We start from the raw sequence: 26,556 nt of genomic DNA, 5'->3' as shown, positions 1-26,556 counted from the left end.
CGTATGCGTTTTTTCCTGAATATATTCAGGAAAAAACGCATACGCCCTTTTTGGCCAACCAAGCAAGCTTGCAAAGGAAATCTGCACTACAATGAAGTCTCACTTCCCCCCGGTCAAAAGGGCCATCTGAAAAAAGTGTAAAATCCAGAAAGGCAGGACAGGCCCTGGAGAACTGGGAGCCTTGTTATGCTGATGGGCGGGATGTAAATTGCCAACAGACACTCGGGAGAAGTGTATGGTGTTTCCTGAAACATCTAAAAAACAAAGCAACAGAGCCTAGGGCACTTCCACTTATGGTACTATAGCTTAGGGAAATTAAAATCAAAAAGACACAGCCACCCCAAAGTTTGGGACGCCTCTGTTTACAAGAACCTCATTTACCGTACAACTTCAATATCACAGAAAGTGAAAAATGGATAAAGAACTTGTGGTACTTATGTACAATGCAGTATCACTCAGCAATGAAATCTATGTCATCAGGCCCTTAGCAGCACAATGAGTGGATTCAGGTACGATGATTCTAACTGAAATAAGTCACACAGAAAAAGAAACATCATAAGATATCAGTAATACACGGAATGTAAACTTGGCTACACAGGAACTGAATTACAGAACAGAACAGGGTCTCAAATTTAGAAAACCAACTTATGCTTGCTTAAGGGGAAAGGTGAGTTGGGGTGCTGCATAAAACCAGAGATTGAAATGAGCACAGATAAAGTTCCTTAAGCCAAATATGGAATAGACAAGAGCTACTCCTTGCTCAACGAAATGGACTCAACACCGCATATTAAACGCCTAAGAATGTACCTGACTAGTAAGTATCTTAAAACCTATGGATTGCTATGTCTCCAAAAGAGAATCAAGTGTGTGTACACGGGCATAAACGCAGCAGTGATAGGATTGGAGAGGTTCGGTGAGCAAATGAAGACCCTTTGAAGTCATATTGCATGGTACCCATTCCACGGGTTTCAACTACCCAGGTTTAAGGTATTCTTCCTTCAGCTAAAACATGCATGTGGAACCCAGAGTATGATCAACCGTGTGAACGGGAGACGTGTTCAAATATGTCTCAGTTTTCGTACCCTGGTACTCGGGTGCAACATTCCAGACGCTTTACTAACACTCTCCCCACTTGGAGAGTCAGCGCCTTTAACCTCCTGTTTTGCCCAGTTTGCAATTTCTGTGGAAGATGAACAGGAATAGCGAGAACCAATGAGAGACTAGCTGGAGGTGTCTGGACGGGCAAATTTAACTCTCATTTCCCACCAGGAAGAGGAAATAACCAAAGGCTCAGCGTGCCGTGCCGGAACCAGATTAGGGCCTGAAGCCATCCTGCGGTGTTGCGGCCAGCTCACAAAAAAGCGAGTAGAAGAAAGGAGCTCAGGGGCACTGTAATTCACAAACCTGCAGAGTTATAAATGACAGCTATCGTCCAAAAATAGACTGAAGTAAGGCTGCCAAGAGGACTTGAAAGCGGGGCAGAATTGCAGGAAACCGATTTCAGGAGGTAGACTGGAATTGCATTGAAAGCATAGGAAAAGAGGCAGAACGTCCACAATGATGCACTTGGCCAAAAAGGGCGTATGCGTTTTTTCCTGAATATATTCAGGAAAAAACGCATACGCCCTTTTTGGCCAACCAAGCAAGCTTGCAAAGGAAATCTGCACTACAATGAAGTCTCACTTCCCCCCGGTCAAAAGGGCCATCTGAAAAAAGTGTAAAATCCAGAAAGGCAGGACAGGCCATGGAGAACTGGGAGCCTTGTTATGCTGATGGGCGGGATGTAAATTGCCAACAGACACTCGGGAGAAGTGTATGGTGTTTCCTGAAACATCTAAAAAACAAAGCAACAGAGCCTAGGGCACTTCCACTTATGGTCCTATAGCTTAGGGAAATTAAAATCAAAAAGACACAGCCACCCCAAAGTTTGGAACGGCTCTGTTTACAAGAACCTCGTTTACAGTACAAGTTCAACATCGCAGAAAGTGAAAAATGGATAAAGAAGTTGTGGTATTTACTTACAAAGCAATATCACTCAGCAATGAAATCTATGTCATCAGGCCCATAGCAGCACAATGAGTGGATTCAGGTATGATGATTCTAACTGAAATAAGTCCCACAGAAAAAGAAACATCATAAGATATCAGTAATACACGGAATGTAAACTTGGCTACACAGGAACTGAATTCCAAAACAGAACAGGGTCTCAAATTTAGAAAACCAACTTATGCTTGCTTAAGGGAAAAGGTGAGTTGGGGTGCTGCATAAAACCAGAGATTGAAATGAGCACAGATAAAATTACTTAAGCCAAATATGGAATAGACAAGAGCTACTCCTTGCTCAACGAAATGGACTCAACACCCCATATTAAACGCCTAAGAATGTACCTGACTAGTAAGTATCTTAAAACCTATGGATTGCTATGTCTCCAAAAGAGAATCAAGCGTGCGTACAAGGACATAAACGCAGCAGTGATAGGACTGGAGAGGTTCGGTGAGCAAATGAAGACCCTTTGAATTCATATTGCATGGTACCCATTCCACGGGTCTCAACTCTCCAGGTTTAAGGTATTCTTCCTTCAGCTAAAACATGCATGTGGAACCCAGAGTATGATCAACCGTGTGAACGGGAGACGTGTTCAAATATGTCTCAGTTTTCCTCCCCTGGTACTCGGGTGCAACATTCCAGACGCTTTACTAACACTCTCCCCACTTGGAGAGTCAGCGCCTTTAACCTCCTGTTTGGCCCAGTTTGCAATTTCTGCGGAAGATGAACAGGAATAGGGAGAACCAATGAGAGACTAGCTGGAGGTGTCTGGACGGGCAAATTTAACTCTCATTTCCCACCAGGAAGAGGAAATAACACAAGGCTCAGGGTGCCGTCCCGGAACCAGATTAGGGCCTGAAGCCATCCTGCGGTGTTGTAGCCAGCTCAAAAGAAAGCGAGTTGAAGAAAGGAGCTCAGGGGCACTGTAATTCACAAACCTGCAGAGTTATAAATGACAGCTATCGTCCAAAAATATACTGAAGTAAGGCTGCCAAGAGGACTTGAAAGCGGGGCAGAATTGCAGGAAACCGATTTCAGGAGGTAGACTGGAATTGCATTGAAAGCATAGGAAAAGAGGCAGAACGTCCACAATGATGCACTTGGCCAAAAAGGGCGTATGCGTTTTTTCCTGAATATATTCAGGAAAAAACGCATACGCCCTTTTTGGCCAACCAAGCAAGCTTGCAAAGGAAATCTGCACTACAATGAAGTCTCACTTCCCCCCAGTCAAAAGGGCCATCTGAAAAAAGTGTAAAATCCAGAAAGGCAGGACAGGCCATGGAGAACTGGGAGCCTTGTTATGCTGATGGGCGGGATGTAAATTGCCAACAGACACTCGGGAGAAGTGTATGGTGTTTCCTGAAACATCTAAAAAACAAAGCAACAGAGCCTAGGGCACTTCCACTTATGGTCCTATAGCTTAGGGAAATTAAAATAAAAAAGACACAGCCACCCCAAAGTTTGGAACGGCTCTGTTTACAAGAACCTCGTTTACAGTACAAGTTCAACATCGCAGAAAGTGAAAAATGGATAAAGAAGTTGTGGTATTTACTTACAAAGCAATATGACTCAGCAATGAAATCTATGTCATCAGGCCCGTAGCAGCACAATGAGTGGATTCAGGTATGATGATTCTAACTGAAATAAGTCACACAGAAAAAGAAACATCATAAGATATCAGTAATACATGGAATGTAAACTTGGCTACACAGGAACTGAATTACAGAACAGAACAGGGTCTCAAATTTAGAAAACCAACTTATGCTTGCTTAAGGGTAAAGGTGAGTTGGGGTGCTGCATAAAACCAGAGATTGAAATGAGCACAGATAAAATTCCTTAAGCCAAATATGGAATAGACAAGAGCTACTCCTTGCTCAACGAAATGGACTCAACACCGCATATTAAACGCCTAAGAATGTACCTGACTAGTAAGTATCTTAAAACCTATGGATTGCTATGTCTCCAAAAGAGAATCAAGCGTGTGTACAGGGGCATAAACGCAGCAGTGATAGGATTGGAGAGGTTCGGTGAGCAAATGAAGACCCTTTGAAGTCATATTGCATGGTACCCATTACACGGGTCTCAACTCTCCAGGTTTAAGGTATTGTTCCTTCAGCTAAAACATGCATGTGGAACCCAGAGTATGATCAACCATGTGAACGGGAAACGAGTTCAAATACGTCTCAGTTTTCCTCCCCTGGTACTCGGGTGCAACATTCCAGATGCTTTACTAACACTCTCCCCACTTGGAGAGTCAGCGCCTTTAACCTCCTGTTTGGCCCAGTTTGCAATTTCTGCGGAAGATGAACAGGAATAGGGAGAACCAATGAGAGACTAGCTGGAGGTGTCTGGACGTGCAAATTTAACTCTCATTTCCCACCAGGAAGAGGAAATAACACAAGGCTCAGGGTGCCATCCTGGAACCAGATTAGGGCCTGAAGCCATCCTGCGGTGTTGCGGCCAGCTCAAAAGAAAGTGAGTTGAAGAAAGGAGCTCAGGGGCACTGTAATTCACAAACCTGCAGAGTTATAAATGACAGCTATCATCCAAAAATAGACTGAAGTAAGGCTGCCAAGAGGACTTGAAAGCAGGGCAGAATTGCAGGAAACCGATTTCAGGAGGTAGACTGGAATTGCATTGAAAGCATAGGAAAAGAGGCAGAACGTCCACAATGATGCACTTGGCCAAAAAGGGCGTATGCGTTTTTTCCTGAATATATTCAGGAAAAAACGCATACGCCCTTTTTGGCCAACCAAGCAAGCTTGCAAAGGAAATCTGCACTACAATGAAGTCTCAATTCCCCCCGGTCAAAAGGGCCATCTGAAAAAAGTGTAAAATCCAGAAAGGCAGGACAGGCCATGGAGAACTGGGAGCCTTGTTATGCTGATGGGCGGGATGTAAATTGCCAACAGACACTCGGGAGAAGTGTATGGTGTTTCCTGAAACATCTAAAAAACAAAGCAACAGAGCCTAGGGCACTTCCACTTATGGTCCTATAGCTTAGGGAAATTAAAATCAAAAAGACACAGCCACCCCAAAGTTTGGAACGGCTCTGTTTACAAGAACCTCGTTTACAGTACAAGTTCAACATCGCAGAAAGTGAAAAATGGATAAAGAAGTTGTGGTATTTACTTACAAAGCAATATGACTCAGCAATGAAATCTATGTCATCAGGCCCGTAGCAGCACAATGAGTGGATTCAGGTATGATGATTCTAACTGAAATAAGTCACACAGAAAAAGAAACATCATAAGATATCAGTAATACATGGAATGTAAACTTGGCTACACAGGAACTGAATTACAGAACAGAACAGGGTCTCAAATTTAGAAAACCAACTTATGCTTGCTTAAGGGGAAAGGTGAGTTGGGGTGCTGCATAAAACCAGAGATTGAAATGAGCACAGATAAAATTCCTTAAGCCAAATATGGAATAGACAAGAGCTACTCCTTGCTCAACGAAATGGACTCAACACCGCATATTAAACGCCTAAGAATGTACCTGACTAGTAAGTATCTTAAAACCTATGGATTGCTATGTCTCCAAAAGAGAATCAAGCGTGTGTACAGGGGCATAAACGCAGCAGTGATAGGATTGGAGAGGTTCGGTGAGCAAATGAAGACCCTTTGAAGTCATATTGCATGGTACCCATTCCACGGGTCTCAACTCTCCAGGTTTAAGGTATTGTTCCTTCAGCTAAAACATGCATGTGGAACCCAGAGTATGATCAACCATGTGAACGGGAGACGAGTTCAAATATGTCTCAGTTTTCCTCCCCTGGTACTCGGGTGCAACATTCCAGTCGCTTTACTAACACTCTCTCCACTTGGAGAGTCAGCGCCTTTAACCTCCTGTTTGGCCCAGTTTGCAATTTCCGCGGAAGATGAACAGGAATAGGGAGAACCAATGAGAGACTAGCTGGAGGTGTCTGGACGGGCAAATTTAACTCTCATTTCCCACCAGGAAGAGGAAATAACCAAAGGCTCAGCGTGCCGTGCCGGAACCAGATTAGGGCCTGAAGGCATCCAGCGGTGTTGCGGCCAGCTCACAAAAAAGCGAGTAGAAGAAAGGAGCTCAGGGGCACTGTAATTCACAAACCTGCAGAGTTATAAATGACAGCTATCCTCCAAAAATAGACTGAAGTAAGGCTGCCAAGAGGACTTGAAAGCGGGGCAGAATTGCAGGAAACTGATTTCAGGAGGTAGACTGGAATTGCATTGAAAGCATAGGAAAAGAAGCAGAACGTCCACAATGATGCACTTGGCCAAAAAGGGCGTATACGTTTTTTCCTGAATATATTCAGGAAAAAACGCATACGCCCTTTTTGGCCAACCAAGCAAGCTTGCAAAGGAAATCTGCACTACAATGAAGTCTCAATTCCCCCCGGTCAAAAGGGCCATCTGAAAAAAGTGTAAAATCCAGAAAGGCAGGACAGGCCATGGAGAACTAGGAGCCCTGTTATGCTGATGGGCGGGATGTAAATTGCCAGCAGACACTCGGGAGAAGTGTATGGTGTTTCCTGAAACATCTAAAAAACAAAGCAACAGAGCCTAGGGCACTTCCACTTATGGTCCTATAGCTTAGGGAAATTAAAATCAAAAAGACACAGCCACCCCAAAGTTTGGAACCGCTCTGTTTACAAGAACCTCGTTTACCGTACAAGTTCAACATCACAGAAAGTGAAAAATGGATAAAGAACTTGTGCTACTTACGTACAATGCCGTATCACTCAGCAATGAAATCTATGTCATCAGGCCCGTAGCAGCACAATGAGTGGATTCAGGTATGATGATTCTAACTGAAATAAGTCACACAGAAAAAGAAACATCATAAGATATCAGTAATACATGGAATGTAAACTTGGCTACACAGGAACTGAATTACAGAACAGAACAGGGTCTCAAATTTAGAAAACCAACTTATGCTTGCTTACGGGTAAAGGTGAGTTGGGGTGCTGCATAAAACCAGAGATTGAAATGAGCACAGATAAAATTCCTTAAGCCAAATATGGAATAGACAAGAGCTACTCCTTGCTCAACAAAATGGACTCAACACCCCATATTAAACGCCTAAGAATGTACCTGACTAGTAAGTATCTTAAAACCTAAGGATTGCTATGTCTCCAAAAGAGAATCAAGCGTGCGTACAGGGAGATAAACGCAGCAGTGATAGGATTGGAGAGGTTCGGTGAGCAAATGAAGACCCTTTAAAGTCATATTGCATGGTACCCATTACACGGGTCTCAACTCTCCAGGTTTAAGGTATTCCTCCTTCAGCTAAAACATGCATGTGGAACCCAGAGTATGATCAACCGTGTGAACGGGAGACGTGTTCAAATATGTCTCAGTTTTCCTCCCCTGGTACTCGGGTGCAACATTCCAGACGCTTTACTAACACTCTCCCCACTTGGAGAGACAGCGCCTTTAACCTCCTGTTTAGCCCAGTTTGCAATTTCTGCGGAAGATGAACAGGAATAGGGAGAACCAATGAGAGAGTAGCTGGAGGTCTCTGGATGGGCAAATTTAACTCTCATTTCCCACCAGGAAGAGGAAATAACACAAGGCTCAGGGTGCCATCCCGGAACCAGATTAGGGCCTGAAGCCATCCTGTGGTGTTGCAGCCAGCTCAAAAGAAAGCGAGTTGAAGAAAGGAGCTCAGGGGCACTGTAATTCACAAACATGCAGAGTTATAAATGACAGCTATCGTCCAAAAATAGACTGAAGTAAGGCTGCCAAGAGGACTTGAAAGCGGGGCAGAATTGCAGGAAACCGATTTCAGGAGGTAGACTGGAATTGCATTGAAAGCATAGGAAAAGAGGCAGAACGTCCACAATGATGCACTTGGCCAAAAAGGGCGTATGCGTTTTTTCCTGAATATATTCAGGAAAAAACGCATACGCACTTTTTGGCCAACCAAGCAAGCTTGCAAAGGAAATCTGCACTACAATGAAGTCTCACTTCCCCCCGGTAAAAAGGGCCATCTGAAAAAAGTGTAAAATCCAGAAAGGCAGGACAGGCCATGGAGAACTGGGAGCCTTGTTATGCTGATGGGCGGGATGTAAATTGCCAACAGACACTCGGGAGAAGTGTATGGTGTTTCCTGAAACATCTAAAAAACAAAGCAACAGAGCCTAGGGCACTTCCACTTATGGTCCTATAGCTTAGGGAAATTAAAATCAAAAAGACACAGCCACCCCAAAGTTTGGAACCGCTCTGTTTACAAGAACCTCGTTTACCGTACAAGTTCAACATCACAGAAAGTGAAAAGTGGATAAAGAACTTGTGGTACTTACGTACAATGCAGTATCACTCAGCAATGAAATCTATGTCATCAGGCCCTTAGCAGCACAATGAGTGGATTCAGGTATGATGATTCTAACTGAAATAAGTCACACAGAAAAAGAAACATCATAAGATATCAGTAATACACGGAATGTAAACTTGGCTACACAGGAACTGAATTACAGAACAGAACAGGGTCTCAAATTTAGAAAACCAACTTATGCTTGCTTAAGGGGAAAGGTGAGTTGGGGTGCTGCATAAAACCAGAGATTGAAATGAGCACAGATAAAGTTCCTTAAGCCAAATATGGAATAGACAAGAGCTACTCCTTGCTCAACGAAATGGACTCAACACCCCATATTAAACGCCTAAGAATGTACCTGACTAGTAAGTATCTTAAAACCTATGGATTGCTATGTCTCCAAAAGAGAATCAAGCGTGTGTACAGGGGCATAAACGCAGCAGTGATAGGATTGGAGAGGTTCGGTGAGCAAATGAAGACCCTTTGAAGTCATATTGCATGGTACCCATTACATGGGTCTCAACTCTCCAGGTTTAAGGTATTCTTCCTTCAGCTAAAACATGCATGTGGAACCCAGAGTATGATCAACCACGTGAACGGGAGACGAGTTCAAATATGTCTCAGTTTTCCTCCCCTGGTACTCGGGTGCAACATTCCAGTCGCTTTACTAACACTCTCTCCACTTGGAGAGTCAGCGCCTTTAACCTCCTGTTTGGCCCAGTTTGCAATTTCTGCGGAAGATGAACAGGAATAGGGAGAACCAATGAGAGACTAGCTGGAGGTGTCTGGACGGGCAAATTTAACTCTCATTTCCCACCAGGAAGAGGAAATAACCAAAGGCTCAGCGTGCCGTGCCGGAACCAGATTAGGGGCTGAAGGCATCCAGTGGTGTTGCGGCCAGCTCACAAAAAAGCGAGTAGAAGAAAGGAGCTCAGGGGCACTGTAATTCACAAACCTGCAGAGTTATAAATGACAGCTATCGTCCAAAAATAGACTGAAGTAAGGCTGCCAAGAGGACTTGAAAGCGGGGCAGAATTGCAGGAAACCGATTTCAGGAGGTAGACTGGAATTGCATTGAAAGCATAGGAAAAGAGGCAGAACGTCCACAATGATGCACTTGGCCAAAAAGGGCGTATGCGTTTTTTCCTGAATATATTCAGGAAAAAACGCATACGCCCTTTTTGGCCAACCAAGCAAGCTTGCAAAGGAAATCTGCACTACAATGAAGTCTCACTTCCCCCCGGTCAAAAGGGCCATCTGAAAAAAGTGTAAAATCCAGAAAGGCAGGACAGGCCATGGAGAACTGGGAGCCTTGTTATGCTGATGGGCGGGATGTAAATTGCCAACAGACACTCGGGAGAAGTGTATGGTGTTTCCTGAAACATCTAAAAAACAAAGCAACAGAGCCTAGGGCACTTCCACTTATGGTCCTATAGCTTAGGGAAATTAAAATCAAAAAGACACAGCCACCCCAAAGTTTGGAACGGCTCTGTTTACAACAACCTCGTTTACAGTACAAGTTCAACATTATAGAAAGTGAAAAATGGATAAAGAAGTTGTGGTATTTACTTACAAAGCAATATCACTCAGCAATGAAATCTATGTCATCAGGCCCGTAGCAGCACAATGAGTGGATTCAGGTATGATGATTCTAACTGAAATAAGTCACACAGAAAAAGAAACATCATAAGATATCACTAATACACGGAATGTAAACTTGGCTACACAGGAACTGAATTACAGAACAGAACAGGGTCTCAAATTTAGAAAACCAACTTACGCTTGCTTACGGGTAAAGGTGAGTTGGGGTGCTGCATAAAACCAGAGATTGAAATGAGCACAGATAAAATTCCTTAAGCCAAATATGGAATAGACAAGAGCTACTCCTTGCTCAACGAAATGGACTCAACACCCCATATTAAACGCCTAAGAATGTACCTGACTAGTAAGTATCTTAAAACCTATGGATTGCTATGTCTCCAAAAGAGAATCAAGCGTGCGTACAGGGACATAAACGCAGCAGTAACAGGATTGGAGAGGTTCGGTGAGCAAATGAAGACCCTTTGAAGTCATATTGCATGGTACCCATTACACGGGTCTCAACTCTCCAGGTTTAAGGTATTCTTCCTTCAGCTAAAACATGCATGTGGAACCCAGAGTATGATCAACCGTGTGAACGGGAGACGTGTTCAAATATGTCTCAGTTTTCCTCCCCTGGTACTCGGGTGCAACATTCCAGACGCTTTACTAACACTCTCCCCACTTGGAGAGTCAGCGCCTTTAACCTCCTGTTTGGCCCAGTTTGCAATTTCTGCGGAAGATGAACAGAAATAGCGAGAACCAATGAGAGACTAGCTGGAGGTGTCTGGACGTGCAAATTTAACTCTCATTTCCCACCAGGAAGAGGAAATAACACAAGGCTCAGGGTGCCATCCCGGAACCAGATTAGGGCCTGAAGCCATCCTGCGGTGTTGCAGCCAGCTCAAAAGAAAGCGAGTTGAAGAAAGAGCTCAGGGGCACTGTAATTCACAAACCTGCAGAGTTATAAATGACAGCTATCGTCCAAAAATAGACTGAAGTAAGGCTGCCAAGAGGACTTGAAAGCGGGGCAGAATTGCAGGAAACCGATTTCAGGAGGTAGACTGGAATTGCATTGAAAGCATAGGAAAAGAGGCAGAACGTCCACAATGATGCACTTGGCCAAAAAGGGCGTATGCGTTTTTTCCTGAATATATTCAGGAAAAAACGCATACGCCCTTTTTGGCCAACCAAGCAAGCTTGCAAAGGAAATCTGCACTACAATGAAGTCTCACTTCCCCCCGGTCAAAAGGGCCATCTGAAAAAAGTGTAAAATCCAGAAAGGCAGGACAGGCCATGGAGAACTGGGAGCCTTGTTATGCTGATGGGCGGGATGTAAATTGCCAACAGACACTCGGGAGAAGTGTATGGTGTTTCCTGAAACATCTAAAAAACAAAGCAACAGAGCCTAGGGCACTTCCACTTATGGTCCTATAGCTTAGGGAAATTAAAATCAAAAAGACACAGCCACCCCAAAGTTTGGAACGGCTCTGTTTACAAGAACCTCGTTTACAGTACAAGTTCAACATCGCAGAAAGTGAAAAATGGATAAAGAAGTAGTGGTATTTACTTACAAAGCAATATCACTCAGCAATGAAATCTATCTCATCAGGCCCGTAGCAGCACAATGAGTGGATTCAGGTATGATGATTCTAACTGAAATAAGTCACACAGAAAAAGAAACATCATAAGATATCAGTAATACACGGAATGTAAACTTGGCTACACAGGAACTGAATTACAGAACAGAACAGGGTCTCAAATTTAGAGAACCAACTTATGCTTGCTTACGGGTAAAGGTGAGTTGGGGTGCTGCATAAAACCAGAGATTGAAATGAGCACAGATAAAATTCCTTAAGCCAAATATGGAATAGACAAGAGCTACTCCTTGCTCAACGAAATGGACTCAACACCCCATATTAAACGCCTAAGAATGTACCTGACTAGTAAGTATGTTAAAACCTATGGATTGCTATGTCTCCAAAAGAGAATAAAGCGTGCGTACAGGGACATAAACGCAGCAGTGATAGGATTGGAGAGGTTCGGTGAGCAAATGAAGACCCTTTGAAGTCATATTGCATGGTACCCATTACACGGGTCTCAACTCTCCAGGTTTAAGAGATTCTTCCTTCAGCTAAAACATGCATGTGGAACCCAGAGTATGATCAACCTTGTGAACGGGAGACGTGTTCAAATATGTCTCAGTTTTCCTCCCCTGGTACTCGGGTGCAACATTCCAGACGCTTTACTAACACTCTCCCCACTTGGAGAGTCAGCGCCTTTAACCTCCTGTTTGGCCCAGTTTGCAATTTCTGCGGAAGATGAACAGGAATAGGGAGAACCAATGAGAGACTAGCTGGAGGTGTCTGGACGGGCAAATTTAACTCTCATTTCCCACCAGGAAGAGGAAATAACCAAAGCCTCAGCGTGCCGTGCCGGCACCAGATTAGGGCCTGAAGCCATCCTGCAGTGTTGCGGCCAGCTCAAAAGAAAGCGAGTTGAAGAAAGGAGCTCAGGGGCACTGTAATTCACAAACCTGCAGAGTTATAAATGACAGCTATCGTCCAAAAATAGACTGAAGTAAGGCTGCCAAGAGGACTTGAAAGCGGGGCAGAATTGCAGGAAACCGATTTCAGGAGGTAGACTGGAATTGCATTGAAAGCATAGGAAAAGAGGCAGAACGTCCACAATGATGCACTTGGCCAAAAAGGGCGTATGCGTTTTTTCCTGAATATATTCAGGAAAAAACGCATACGCCCTTTTTGGCCAACCAAGCAAGCTTGCAAAGGAAATCTGCACTACAATATAGTCTCACTTCCCCCCGGTCAAAAGGGCCATCTGAAAAAAGTGTAAAATCCAGAAAGGCAGGACAGGCCTTGGAGAACTGGGAGCCTTGTTATGCTGATGGGCGGGATGTAAATTGCCAACAGACACTCGGGAGAAGTGTATGGTGTTTCCTGAAACATCTAAAAAACAAAGCAACAGAGCCTAGGGCACTTCCACTTATGGTCCTATAGCTTAGGGAAATTAAAATCAAAAAGACACAGCCACCCCAAAGTTTGGGACGCCTCTGTTTACAAGAACCTCGTTTACCGTACAAGTTCAATATCACAGAAAGTGAAAAATGGATAAAGAACTTGTGGTACTTACGTACAATGCAGTATCACTCAGCAATGAAATCTATGTCATCAGGCCCGTAGCAGCATAATGAGTGGATTCATGTACGATGATTCTAACTGAAAGAAGTCACACAGAAAAAGAAACATCATAAGATATCACTAATACAGGAAATGTAAACTTGGCTACACAGGAACAGAATTCCAAAACAGAACAGGGTCTCAAATTTAGAAAACCAACTTGTGCTTGCTTAAGGGGAAAGGTGAGTTGGGGTGCTGCATAAAACCAGAGATTGAAATGAGCACAGATAAAGTTCCTTAAGCAAAATATGGAATAGACGAGAGCTACTCCTTGCTCAACGAAATGGACTCAACACCGCATATTAAACGCCTAAGAATGTACCTGACTAGTAAGTATCTTAAAACCTATGGATTGCTATGTCTCCGAAAGAGAATCAAGCATGTGTACAGGGGCATTAACGCAGCAGTGATAGGATTGGAGAGGTTCGGTGAGCAAATGAAGACCCTTTGAAGTCATATTGCATGGTACCCATTACACGGGTTTCAACTACCCAGGTTTAAGGTATTCTTCCTTCAGCTAAAACATGCATGTGGAACCTAGAGTATGATCAACCATGTGATCGGGAGACGTGTTCAAATATGTCTCAGTTTTCGTACCCTGGTACTCGGGTGCAACATTCCAGACGCTTTACTAACACTCTCCCCACTTGGAAAGTCAGCGCCTCTAACCTCCTATTTGGCCCACTTTGCAATTTCTGCGGAAGATGAACAGGAATAGGGAGAACCAATGAGAGACTAGCTGGAGTTGTCTGGACGGGCAAATTTAACTCTCATTTCCCACCAGGAAGAGGAATTAACCAAAGGCTCAGCGTGCCGTACCGGAACCAGATTAGGGCCTGAAGCCATCCTGCGGTGTTGCGACCAGCTCACAAGAAAGCGAGTTGAAGAAAGGAGCTCAGGGGCACTGTAATTCACAAACCTGCAGAGTTATAAATAACAGCTATCGTCCAAAAATATACTGAAGTAAGGCTGCCAAGAGGACTTGAAAGCGGGGCAGAATTGCAGGAAACCGACTTCAGGAGGTAGACTGGAATTGCATTGAAAGCATAGGAAAAGAGGCAGAACGTCCACAATGATGCACTTGGCCAAAAAGGGCGTATGCGTTTTTTCCTGAATATATTCAGGAAAAAACGCATACGCACTTTTTGGCCAACCAAGCAAACTTGCAAAGGAAATCTGCACTACAATGAAGTCTCACTTCCCCCAGGTCAAAAGGGCCATCTGAAAAAAGTGTAAAACCCAGAAAGGCAGGACAGGCCATTGAGAACTGGGAGCCTTGTTATGCTGATGGGCGGGATGTAAATTGCCAACAGACACTAGGGAGAAGTGTATGGTGTTTCCTGAAACATCTAAAAAACAAAGCAACAGAGCCTAGGGCACTTCCACTTATGGTCCTATAGCTTAGGGAAATTAAAATCAAAAAGACACAGCCACCCCAAAGTTTGGGACGGTTCTGTTTACAAGAACCTCGTTTACAGTACAAGTTCAACATCGCAGAAAGTGAAAAATAGATAAAGAAGTTGTGGTATTTACTTACAAAGCAATATCACTCAGCAATGAAATCTATGTCCTCAGGCCCTTAGCAGCACAATGAGTGGATTCAGGTATGATGATTCTAACTGAAATAAGTCACACAGAAAAAGAAACATCATAAGATATCAGTAATACACGGAATGTAAACTTGGCTACACAGGAACTGAATTACAGAACAGAACAGGGTCTCAAATTTAGAAAACCAACTTATGCTTGCTTAAGGGGAAAGGTGAGTTGGGGTGCTGCATAAACCAGAGATCGAAATGAGCACAGATAAAGTTCCTTAAGCCAAATATGGAATAGACAAGAGCTACTCCTTGCTCAACGAAATGGACTCAACACCGCATATGAAACGCCTAAGAATGTACCTGACTAGTAAGTATCTTAAAACCTATGGATTGTTATGTCTGCAAAAGAGAATCAAGCGTGTGTACAGGGGCATAAACGCAGCAGTGATAGGATTGGAGAGGTTCGGTGAGCAAATGAAGACCCTTTGAAGTCATATTGCATGGTACCCATTACACGGGTCTCAACTCTCCAGATTTAATGTATTCTTCCTTCAGCTAAAACATGCATGTGGAACCCAGAGTATGATCAACCGTGTGAACAGGAGACGTGTTCAAATATGTCTCAGTTTTCCTCCCCTGGTACTCGGGTGCAACATTCCAGACGCTTTACTAACACTCTCCCCATTTGGAGAGTCAGCGCCTTTAACCTCCTGTTTGGCCCAGTTTGCAATTTCTGCGGAAGATGAACAGGAATAGGGAGAACCAATGAGAGACTAGCTGGAGGTGTCTGGACGGGCAAATTTAACTCTCATTTCCCACCAGGAAGAGGAAATAACCAAAGGCTCAGCGTGCCGTGCCGGAACCAGATTAGGGCCTGAAGCCATCCTGCGGTGTTGCGGCCAGCTCACAAGAAAGTGAGTTTAAGAAAGGAGCTCAGGGGCACTGTAATTCACAAACCTGCAGAGTTATAAATGACAGCTATCGTCCAAAAATATACTGAAGTAAGGCTGCCAAGAGGACTTGAAAGCGGGGCAGAATTGCAGGAAACTGATTTCAGGAGGTAGACTGGAATTGCATTGAAAGCATAGGAAAAGAGGCAGAACGTCCACAATGATGCACTTGGCCAAAAAGGGCGTATGCGTTTTTTCCTGAATATATTCAGGAAAAAACGCATACGCCCTTTTTGGCCAACCAAGGAAGCTTGCAAAGGAAATCTGCACTACAATGAAGTCTCACTTCCCCCCGGTCAAAAGGGCCATCTGAAAAACGTGTAAAATCCAGAAAGGCAGGACAGGCCATGGAGAACTGGGAGCCTTGTTATGCTGATGGGCGGGATGTACATTGCAAACAGACACTCGGGAGAAGTGTATGGTGTTTCCTGAAACATCTAAAAAACAAAGCAACAGAGCCTAGGGCACTTCCACTTATGGTCCTATAGCTTAGGGAAATTAAAATCAAAAAGACACAGCCACCCCAAAGTTTGGGACGCCTCTGTTTACAAGAACCTCGTTTACCGTACAAGTTCAATATCACAGAAAGTGAAAAATGGATAAAGAACTTGTGGTACTTACGTACAATGCAGTATCACTCAGCAGTGAAATCTATGTCATCAGGCCCGTAGCAGCATAATGAGTGGATTCAGGTACGATGATTCTAACTGAAAGAAGTCACACAGAAAAAGAAACATCATAAGATATCAGTAATACACGGAATGTAAACTTGGCTACACAGGAACTGAATTACAGAACAGAACAGGGTCTCAAATTTAGAAAACCAACTTATGCTTGCTTAAGGGGAAAGGGGAGTTGGGGTGCTGCATAAAACCAGAGATTGAAATGAGCACAGGTAAAGTTCCTTAAGCCAAATATGGAATAGACAAGAGCTACTCCTTGCTCAACGAAATGGACTCAACACCCCATATTAAACGCCTAAGAATGTACCTGACTAGTAAGTATCTTAAAACCTATGGATTGCTATGTCTCCAAAAGATAATCAAGCATGTGTACAGGGGCATAAACGCAGCAGTGATAGGATTGGAGAGGTTCGGTGAGCAAATGAAGACCCTTTGAAGTCATATTGCATGGTACCCATTCCACGGGTTTCAACTACCCAGGTTTAAGGTATTCTTCCTTCAGCTAAAACATGCATGTGGAACCTAGAGTATGATCAACCATGTGATCGGGAGACGTGTTCAAATATGTCTCAGTTTTCGTACCCTGGTACTCGGGTGCAACATTCCAGACGCTTTACTAACACTCTCCCGACTTGGAGAGTCAGTCCCTTTAACCTCCTGTTTGGCCCAGTTTGCAATTTCTGCGGAAGATGAACAGGAATAGCGAGAACCAATGAGAGACTAGCTGGAGGTGTCTGGACGGGCAAATTTAACTCTCATTTCCCACCAGGAAGAGGAATTAACCAAAGGCTCAGCGTGCCGTGCCGGAACCAGATTAGGGCCTGAAGCCATCCTGCGGTGTTGCGGCCAGCTCAAAAGAAAGCGAGTTGAAGAAAGGAGCTCAGGGACACTGTAATTCACAAACCTGCAGAGTTATAAATGACAGCTATCGTCCAAAAATAGACTGAAGTAAGGCTGCCAAGAGGACTTGAAAGCGGGGCAGAATTGCAGGAAACCGATTTCAGGAGGTAGACTGGAATTGCATTGAAAGCATAGGAAAAGAGGGAGAACCTCCACAATGATGCACTTGGCCAAAAAGGGCGTATGCGTTTTTTCCTGAATATATTCAGGAAAAAACGCATACGCCCTTTTTGGCCAACCAAGCAAGCTTGCAAAGGAAATCTGCACTACAATTAAGTCTCACTTCCCCCAGGTCAAAAGGGCCATCTGAAAAACGTGTAAAATCCAGAAAGGCAGGACAGGCCATGGAGAATTTGGAGCCTTGTTATGCTGATGGGCGGGATGTAAATTGCCAACAGACACTCGGGAGAAGTGTATGGTGTTTCCTGAAACATCTAAAAAACAAAGCAACAGAGCCTAGGGCACTTCCACTTATGGTCCTATAGCTTAGGGAAATTAAAATCAAAAAGACACAGCCACCCCAAAGTTTGGGACGCCTCTGTTTACAAGAACCTTGTTTACAGTACAAGTTCAATATCACAGAAAGTGAAAAATGGATAAAGAACTTGTGGTACTTACGTACAATGCAGTATCACTCAGCAATGAAATCTATGTCATCAGGCCCATAGCAGCATAATGAGTGCATTCAGGTACGATGATTCTAACTGAAATAAGTCACACAGAAAAAGAAACATCATAAGATATCACTAATACAGGAAATGTAAACTTGGCTACACAGGAACAGAATTCCAAAACAGAACAGGGTCTCAAATTTAGAAAACCAACTTGTGCTTGCTTAAGGGGAAAGGTGAGTTGGGGTGCTGCATAAAACCAGAGATTGAAATGAGCACAGATAAAGTTCCTTAAGCAAAATATGGAATAGACGAGAGCTACTCCTTGCTCAACGAAATGGACTCAACACCCCATATTAAACGCCTAAGAATGTACCTGACTAGTAAGTATCTTAAAACCTATGGATTGCTATGTCTCCGAAAGAGAATCAAGCGTGTGTACAGGGGCATAAACGCAGCAGTGATAGGATTGGAGAGGTTCGGTGAGCAAATGAAGACCCTTTGAAGTCATATTGCATGGTACCCATTCCACGGGTTTCAACTACCCAGGATTTAGGTATTCTTCCTTCAGCTAAAACATGCATGTGGAACCTAGAGTATGATCAACCATGTGATCGGGAGACGTGTTCAAATATGTCTCAGTTTTCGTACCCTGGTACTCGGGTGCAACATTCCAGACGCTTTACTAACACTCTCCTGACTTGGAGAGTCAGTGCCTTTAACCTCCTGTTTGGCCCAGTTTGCAATTTCTGCGGAAGATGAACAGGAATAGGGAGAACCAATGAGAGACTAGCTGGAGGTGTCTGGACGGGCAAATTTAACTCTCATTTCCCACCAGGAAGAGGAAATAACCAAAGGCTCAGCGTGCCGTGCCGGAACCAGATTAGGGCCTGAAGCCATCCTGTGGTGTTGCGGCCAGCTCACAAGAAAGCGAGTTGAAGAAAGGAGCTCAGGGGCACTGTAATTCACAAACCTGCAGAGTTATAAATGACAGCTATCGTCCAAAAATATACTGAAGTAAGGCTGCCAAGAGGACTTGAAAGCGGGGCAGAATTGCAGGAAACCGATTTCAGGAGGTAGACTGGAATTGCATTGAAAGCATAGGAAAAGAGGCAGAACGTCCACAATGATACACTTGGCCAAAAAGGGCGTATGCGTTTTTTCCTGAATATATTCAGGAAAAAACGCATACGCCCTTTTTGGCCAACCAAGCAAGCTTGCAAAGGAAATCTGCACTACAATGAAGTCTCACTTCCCCCCGGTCAAAAGGGCCATCTGAAAAAAGTGTAAAATCCAGAAAGGCAGGACAGGCCATGGAGAACTGGGAGCCTTGTTATGCTGATGGGTGGCATGTAAATTGCCAACAGATACTCGGGAGAAGTGTATGGTGTTTCCTGAAACATCTAAAAAACAAAGCAACAGAGCCTAGGGCACTTCCACTTATGGTCCTATAGCTTAGGGAAATTAAAATCAAAAAGACACAGCCACCCCAAAGTTTGGGACGCCTCCGTTTACAAGAACCTCGTTTACAGTACAAGTTCAACATCGCAGAAAGTGAAAAATGGATAAAGAAGTTGTGGTATTTACTTACAAAGCAATATCACTCAGCAATGAAATCTATGTCATCAGGACCGTAGCAGCACAATGAGTGGATTCAGGTATGATGATTCTAACTGAAATAAGTCACACAGAAAAAGAAACATCATAAGATATCAGTAATACACGGAATGTAAACTTGGCTACACAGGAACTGAATTACAGAACAGAACGGGGTCTCAAATTTAGAAAACCAACTTATGCTTGCTTAAGGGGAAAGGTGAGTTGGGGTGCTGCATAAAACCAGAGATTGAAATGAGCACAGATAAAGTTCCTTAAGCCAAATATGGAATAGACAAGTGCTACTCCTTGCTCAACTAAATGGACTCAACACCCCATATTAAAAGCCTAAGAATGTACCTGACTAGTAAGTATCTTAAAACCTATGGATTGCTATGTCTCCAAAAGAGAATCAAGCGTGTGTACAGGGGCATAAACGCAGCAGTGATAGGATTGGAGAGGTTCGGTGAGCAAATGAAGACCCTTTGAAGTCATATTGCATGGTACCCATTCCACGGGTTTCAACTACCCAGGATTTAGGTATTCTTCCTTCAGCTAAAACATGCATGTGGAACCTAGAGTATGATCAACCATGTGATCGGGAGACGTGTTCAAATATGTCTCAGTTTTCGTACCCTGGTACTCGGGTGCAACATTCCAGATGCTTTACTAACACTCTCCCGACTTGGAGAGTCAGTCCCTTTAACCTCCTGTTTGGCCCAGTTTGCAATTTCTGCGGAAGATGAACAGGAATAGGGAGAACCAATGAGAGACTAGCTGGAGGTGTCTGGACGGGCAAATTTAACTCTCATTGCCCACCGGGAAGAGGAAATAACCAAAGGTTCAGCGTGCCGTGCCGGAACCAGATTAGGGCCTGAAGCCATCTTGCGGTGTTGCGGCCAGCTCACAAGAAAACGAGTTTAAGAAAGGAGCTCAGGGGCACTGTAATTCACAAACCTGCAGAGTTATAAATGACAGCTATCGTCCAAAAATATACTGAAGTAAGGCTGCCAAGAGGACTTGAAAGCGGGACAGAATTGCAGGAAACCGATTTCAGGAGGTAGACTGGAATTGCATTGAAAGCATAGGAAAAGAGGCAGAACGTCCACAATGATGCACTTGGCCAAAAAGGGCGTATGCGTTTTTTCCTGAATATATTCAGGAAAAAACGCATACGCCCTTTTTGGCCAAGCAAGCAAGCTTGCAAAGGAAATCTGCACTACAATGAAGTCTCACTTCCCCCCGGTCAAAAGGGCCATCTGAAAAAAGTGTAAAATCCAGAAAGGCAGGACAGGCCATGGAGAACTGGGAGCCTTGTTATGCTGATGGGCGGGATGTAAATTGCCAACAGACACTCGGGAGAAGTGTACGGTGTTTCCTGAAACATCTAAAAAACAAAGCAACAGAGCCTAGGGCACTTCCACTTATGGTCCTATAGCTTAGGGAAATTAAAATCAAAAAGACACAGCCACCCCAAAGTTTGCGATGCCTCTGTTTACAAGAACCTCGTTTACCGTACAAGTTCAACATCGCAGAAAGTGAAAAATGGATAAAGAACTTGTGGTACTTACGTACAATGCAGTATCACTCAGCAATGAAATCTATGTCATCAGGCCCGTAGCAGCACAATGAGTGGATTCAGGTACGATGATTCTAACTGAAATAAGTCACACAGAAAAAGAAACATCATAAGATATCAGTAATACACGGAATGTAAACTTGGCTACACAGGAACTGAATTACAGAACAGAACAGGGTCTCAAATTTAGAAAACCAACTTATGCTTGCTTAAGGAGAAAGGTGAGTTGGGGTGCTGCATAAAACCAGAGATTGAAATGAGCACAGATAAAGTTCCTTAAGCCAAATATGGAATAGACAAGAGCTACTCCTTGCTCAACGAAATGGACTCAACACCGCATATTAAACGCCTAAGAATGTACCTGACTAGTAAGTATCTTAAAACCTATGGATTGCTATGTCTCCGAAAGAGAATCAAGCATGTGTACAGGGGCATAAACGAAGCAGTGATGGGATTGGAGAGTTTCAGTGAGCAAATGAAGACCCTTTGAAGTCATATTGCATGGTACCCATTCCACGGGTTTCAACTACCCAGGTTTAAGGTATTCTTCCTTCAGCTAAAATATGCATGTGGAACCCAGAGTATGATCAACCGTGTGAACGGGAGACGTGTTCAAATATGTTCAGTTTTCGTACCCCGGTACTCGGGTGCAACATTCCAGATGCTTTACTAACACTCTCCCCACTTGGAGAGTCAGCGCCTTTAACCTCCTGTTTGGCCCAGTTTGCAATTTCTGCGGAAGATGAACAGGAATAGCGAGAACAAATGAGAGGCTAGCTGGAGGTGTCTGGACGGGCAAATTTAACTCTCATTTCCCACCAGGAAGAGGAAATAACCAAAGGCTCAGCGTGCCGTTCCGGAACCAGATTAGGGCCTGAAGCCATCCTGCGGTGTTGCGGCCAGCTCACAAGAAAGCGAGTTGAAGAAAGCAGCTCAGGGGCACTGTAATTCACAAACCTGCAGAGTTATAAATGACAGCTATCGTCCAAAAATATACTGAAGTAAGGCTGCCAAGAGGACTTGAAAGCGGGGCAGAATTGCAGGAAACCGATTTCAGGAGGTAGACTGGAATTGCATTGAAAGCATAGGAAAAGAGGCAGAACGTCCACAATGATACACTTGGCCAAAAAGGGCGTATGCGTTTTTTCCTGAATATATTCAGGAAAAAACGCATACGCCCTTTTTGGCCAACCAAGCAAGCTTGCAAAGGAAATCTGCACTACAATGAAGTCTCACTTCCCCCCGGTCAAAAGGGCCATCTGAAAAAAGTGTAAAATCCAGAAAGGCAGGACAGGCCATGGAGAACTGGGAGCCTTGTTATGCTGATGGGTGGCATGTAAATTGCCAACAGATACTCGGGAGAAGTGTATGGTGTTTCCTGAAACATCTAAAAAACAAAGCAACAGAGCCTAGGGCACTTCCACTTATGGTCCTATAGCTTAGGGAAATTAAAATCAAAAAGACACAGCCACCCCAAAGTTTGGGACGCCTCCGTTTACAAGAACCTCGTTTACAGTACAAGTTCAACATCGCAGAAAGTGAAAAATGGATAAAGAAGTTGTGGTATTTACTTACAAAGCAATATCACTCAGCAATGAAATCTATGTCATCAGGACCGTAGCAGCACAATGAGTGGATTCAGGTATGATGATTCTAACTGAAATAAGTCACACAGAAAAAGAAACATCATAAGATATCAGTAATACACGGAATGTAAACTTGGCTACACAGGAAGTGAATTACAGAACAGAACGGGGTCTCAAATTTAGAAAACCAACTTATGCTTGCTTAAGGGGAAAGGTGAGTTGGGGTGCTGCATAAAACCAGAGATTGAAATGAGCACAGATAAAGTTCCTTAAGCCAAATATGGAATAGACAAGTGCTACTCCTTGCTCAACTAAATGGACTCAACACCCCATATTAAAAGCCTAAGAATGTACCTGACTAGTAAGTATCTTAAAACCTATGGATTGCTATGTCTCCAAAAGAGAATCAAGCGTGTGTACAGGGGCATAAACGCAGCAGTGATAGGATTGGAGAGGTTCGGTGAGCAAATGAAGACCCTTTGAAGTCATATTGCATGGTACCCATTCCACGGGTTTCAACTACCCAGGATTTAGGTATTCTTCCTTCAGCTAAAACATGCATGTGGAACCTAGAGTATGATCAACCATGTGATCGGGAGACGTGTTCAAATATGTCTCAGTTTTCGTACCCTGGTACTCGGGTGCAACATTCCAGACGCTTTACTAACACTCTCCCGACTTGGAGAGTCAGACCCTTTAACCTCCTGTTTGGCCCAGTTTGCAATTTCTGCGGAAGATGAACAGGAATAGGGAGAACCAATGAGAGACTATCTGGAGGTGTCTGGACGGGCAAATTTAACTCTCATTGCCCACCGGGAAGAGGAAATAACCAAAGGTTCAGCGTGCCGTGCCGGAACCAGATTAGGGCCTGAAGCCATCTTGCGGTGTTGCGGCCAGCTCACAAGAAAACGAGTTTAAGAAAGGAGCTCAGGGGCACTGTAATTCACAAACCTGCAGAGTTATAAATGACAGCTATCGTCCAAAAATAGACTGAAGTAAGGCTGCCAAGAGGACTTGAAAGCGGGGCAGAATTGCAGGAAACCGATTTCAGGAGGTAGACTGGAATTGCATTGAAAGCATAGGAAAAGAGGCAGAACGTCCACAATGATGCACTTGGCCAAAAAGGGCGTATGCGTTTTTTCCTGAATATATTCAGGAAAAAACGCATACGCCCTTTTTGGCCAACCAAGCAAGCTTGCAAAGGAAATCTGCACTACAATGAAGTCTCACTTCCCCCCGGTCAAAAGGGCCATCTGAAAAAAGTGTAAAATCCAGAAAGGCAGGACAGGCCCTGGAGAACTGGGAGCCTTGTTATGCTGATGGGCGGGATGTAAATTGCCAACAGACACTGGGGAGAAGTGTATGGTGTTTCCTGAAACATCTAAAAAACAAAGCAACAGAGCCTAGGGCACTTCCACTTATGGTCCTATAGCTTAGGGAAATTAAAATCAAAAAGACACAGCCACCCCAAAGTTTGGAACCGCTCTGTTTACAAGAACCTGGTTTACCGTACAAGTTCAACATCACAGAAAGTGAAAAATGGATAAAGAACTTGTGCTACTTATGTACAATGCAGTATCACTCAGCAATGAAATCTATGTCATCAGGCCCTTAGCAGCACAATGAGTGGATTCAGGTATGATGACTCTAACTGAAATAAGTCACACAGAAAAAGAAACATCATAAGATATCAGTAATACACGGAATGTAAACTTGGCTACACAGGAACTGAATTACAGAACAGAACAGGGTCTCAAATTTAGAAAACCAACTTATGCTTGCTTAAGGGGAAAGGTGAGTTGGGGTGCTGCATAAAACCAGAGATTGAAATGAGCACAGATAAAGTTCCTTAAGCCAAATATGGAATAGACAAGAGCTACTCCTTGCTCAACGAAATGGACTCAACACCGCATATTAAACGCCTAAGAATGTACCTGACTAGTAAGTATCTTAAAACCTATGGATTGCTATGTCTCCAAAAGAGAATCAAGCGTATGTACAGGGGCATAAACGCAGCAGTGATAGGATTGGAGAGGTTCGGTGAGCAAATGAAGACCCTTTGAAGTCATATTGCATGGTACCCATTCCACGGGTTTCAACTACCCAGGTTTAAGGTATTCTTCCTTCAGCTAAAACATGCATGTGGAACCTAGAGTATGATCAACCATGTGATCGGGAGACGTGTTCAAATATGTCTCAGTTTTCGTACCCTGGTACTCGGGTGCAACATTCCAGACGCTTTACTAACACTCTCCCGACTTGGAGAGTCAGTCCCTTTAACCTCCTGTTTGGCCCAGTTTGCAATTTCTGCGGAAGATGAACAGGAATAGCGAGAACCAATGAGAGACTAGCTGGAGGTGTCTGGACGGGCAAATTTAACTCTCATTTCCCACCAGGAAGAGGAATTAACCAAAGGCTCAGCGTGCCGTGCCGGAACCAGATTAGGGCCTGAAGCCATCCTGCGGTGTTGCGGCCAGCTCAAAAGAAAGCGAGTTGAAGAAAGGAGCTCAGGGGCACTGTAATTCACAAACCTGCAGAGTTATAAATGACAGCTATCGTCCAAAAATAGACTGAAGTAAGGCTGCCAAGAGGACTTGAAAGCGGGGCAGAATTGCAGGAAACCGATTTCAGGAGGTAGACTGGAATTGCATTGAAAGCATAGGAAAAGAGGGAGAACCTCCACAATGATGCACTTGGCCAAAAAGGGCGTATGCGTTTTTTCCTGAATATATTCAGGAAAAAACGCATACGCCCTTTTTGGCCAACCAAGCAAGCTTGCAAAGGAAATCTGCACTACAATTAAGTCTCACTTCCCCCAGGTCAAAAGGGCCATCTGAAAAACGTGTAAAATCCAGAAAGGCAGGACAGGCCATGGAGAATTTGGAGCCTTGTTATGCTGATGGGCGGGATGTAAATTGCCAACAGACACTCGGGAGAAGTGTATGGTGTTTCCTGAAACATCTAAAAAACAAAGCAACAGAGCCTAGGGCACTTCCACTTATGGTCCTATAGCTTAGGGAAATTAAAATCAAAAAGACACAGCCACCCCAAAGTTTGGGACGCCTCTGTTTACAAGAACCTTGTTTACAGTACAAGTTCAATATCACAGAAAGTGAAAAATGGATAAAGAACTTGTGGTACTTACGTACAATGCAGTATCACTCAGCAATGAAATCTATGTCATCAGGCCCATAGCAGCATAATGAGTGCATTCAGGTACGATGATTCTAACTGAAATAAGTCACACAGAAAAAGAAACATCATAAGATATCACTAATACAGGAAATGTAAACTTGGCTACACAGGAACAGAATTCCAAAACAGAACAGGGTCTCATATTTAGAAAACCAACTTGTGCTTGCTTAAGGGGAAAGGTGAGTTGGGGTGCTGCATAAAACCAGAGATTGAAATGAGCACAGATAAAGTTCCTTAAGCAAAATATGGAATAGACGAGAGCTACTCCTTGCTCAATGAAATGGACTCAACACCCCATATTAAACGCCTAAGAATGTACCTGACTAGTAAGTATCTTAAAACCTATGGATTGCTATGTCTCCGAAAGAGAATCAAGCGTGTGTACAGGGGCATAAACGCAGCAGTGATAGGATTGGAGAGGTTCGGTGAGCAAATGAAGACCCTTTGAAGTCATATTCCATGGTACCCATTCCACGGGTTTCAACTACCCAGGATTTAGGTATTCTTCCTTCAGCTAAAACATGCATGTGGAACCTAGAGTATGATCAACCATGTGATCGGGAGACGTGTTCAAATATGTCTCAGTTTTCGTACCCTGGTACTCGGGTGCAACATTCCAGACGCTTTACTAACACTCTCCTGACTTGGAGAGTCAGTGCCTTTAACCTCCTGTTTGGCCCAGTTTGCAATTTCTGCGGAAGATGAACAGGAATAGGGAGAACCAATGAGAGACTAGCTGGAGGTGTCTGGACGGGCAAATTTAACTCTCATTTCCCACCAGGAAGAGGAAA

The sequence above is a fragment of the Stenella coeruleoalba genome (genome assembly GCF_951394435.1).
Source record: "Stenella coeruleoalba genome assembly, contig: scaffold_77, whole genome shotgun sequence".
In the NCBI taxonomy this organism is placed as follows: Eukaryota; Metazoa; Chordata; class Mammalia; order Artiodactyla; family Delphinidae; genus Stenella; species Stenella coeruleoalba.
This window is presented reverse-complemented; position numbering follows the sequence as displayed.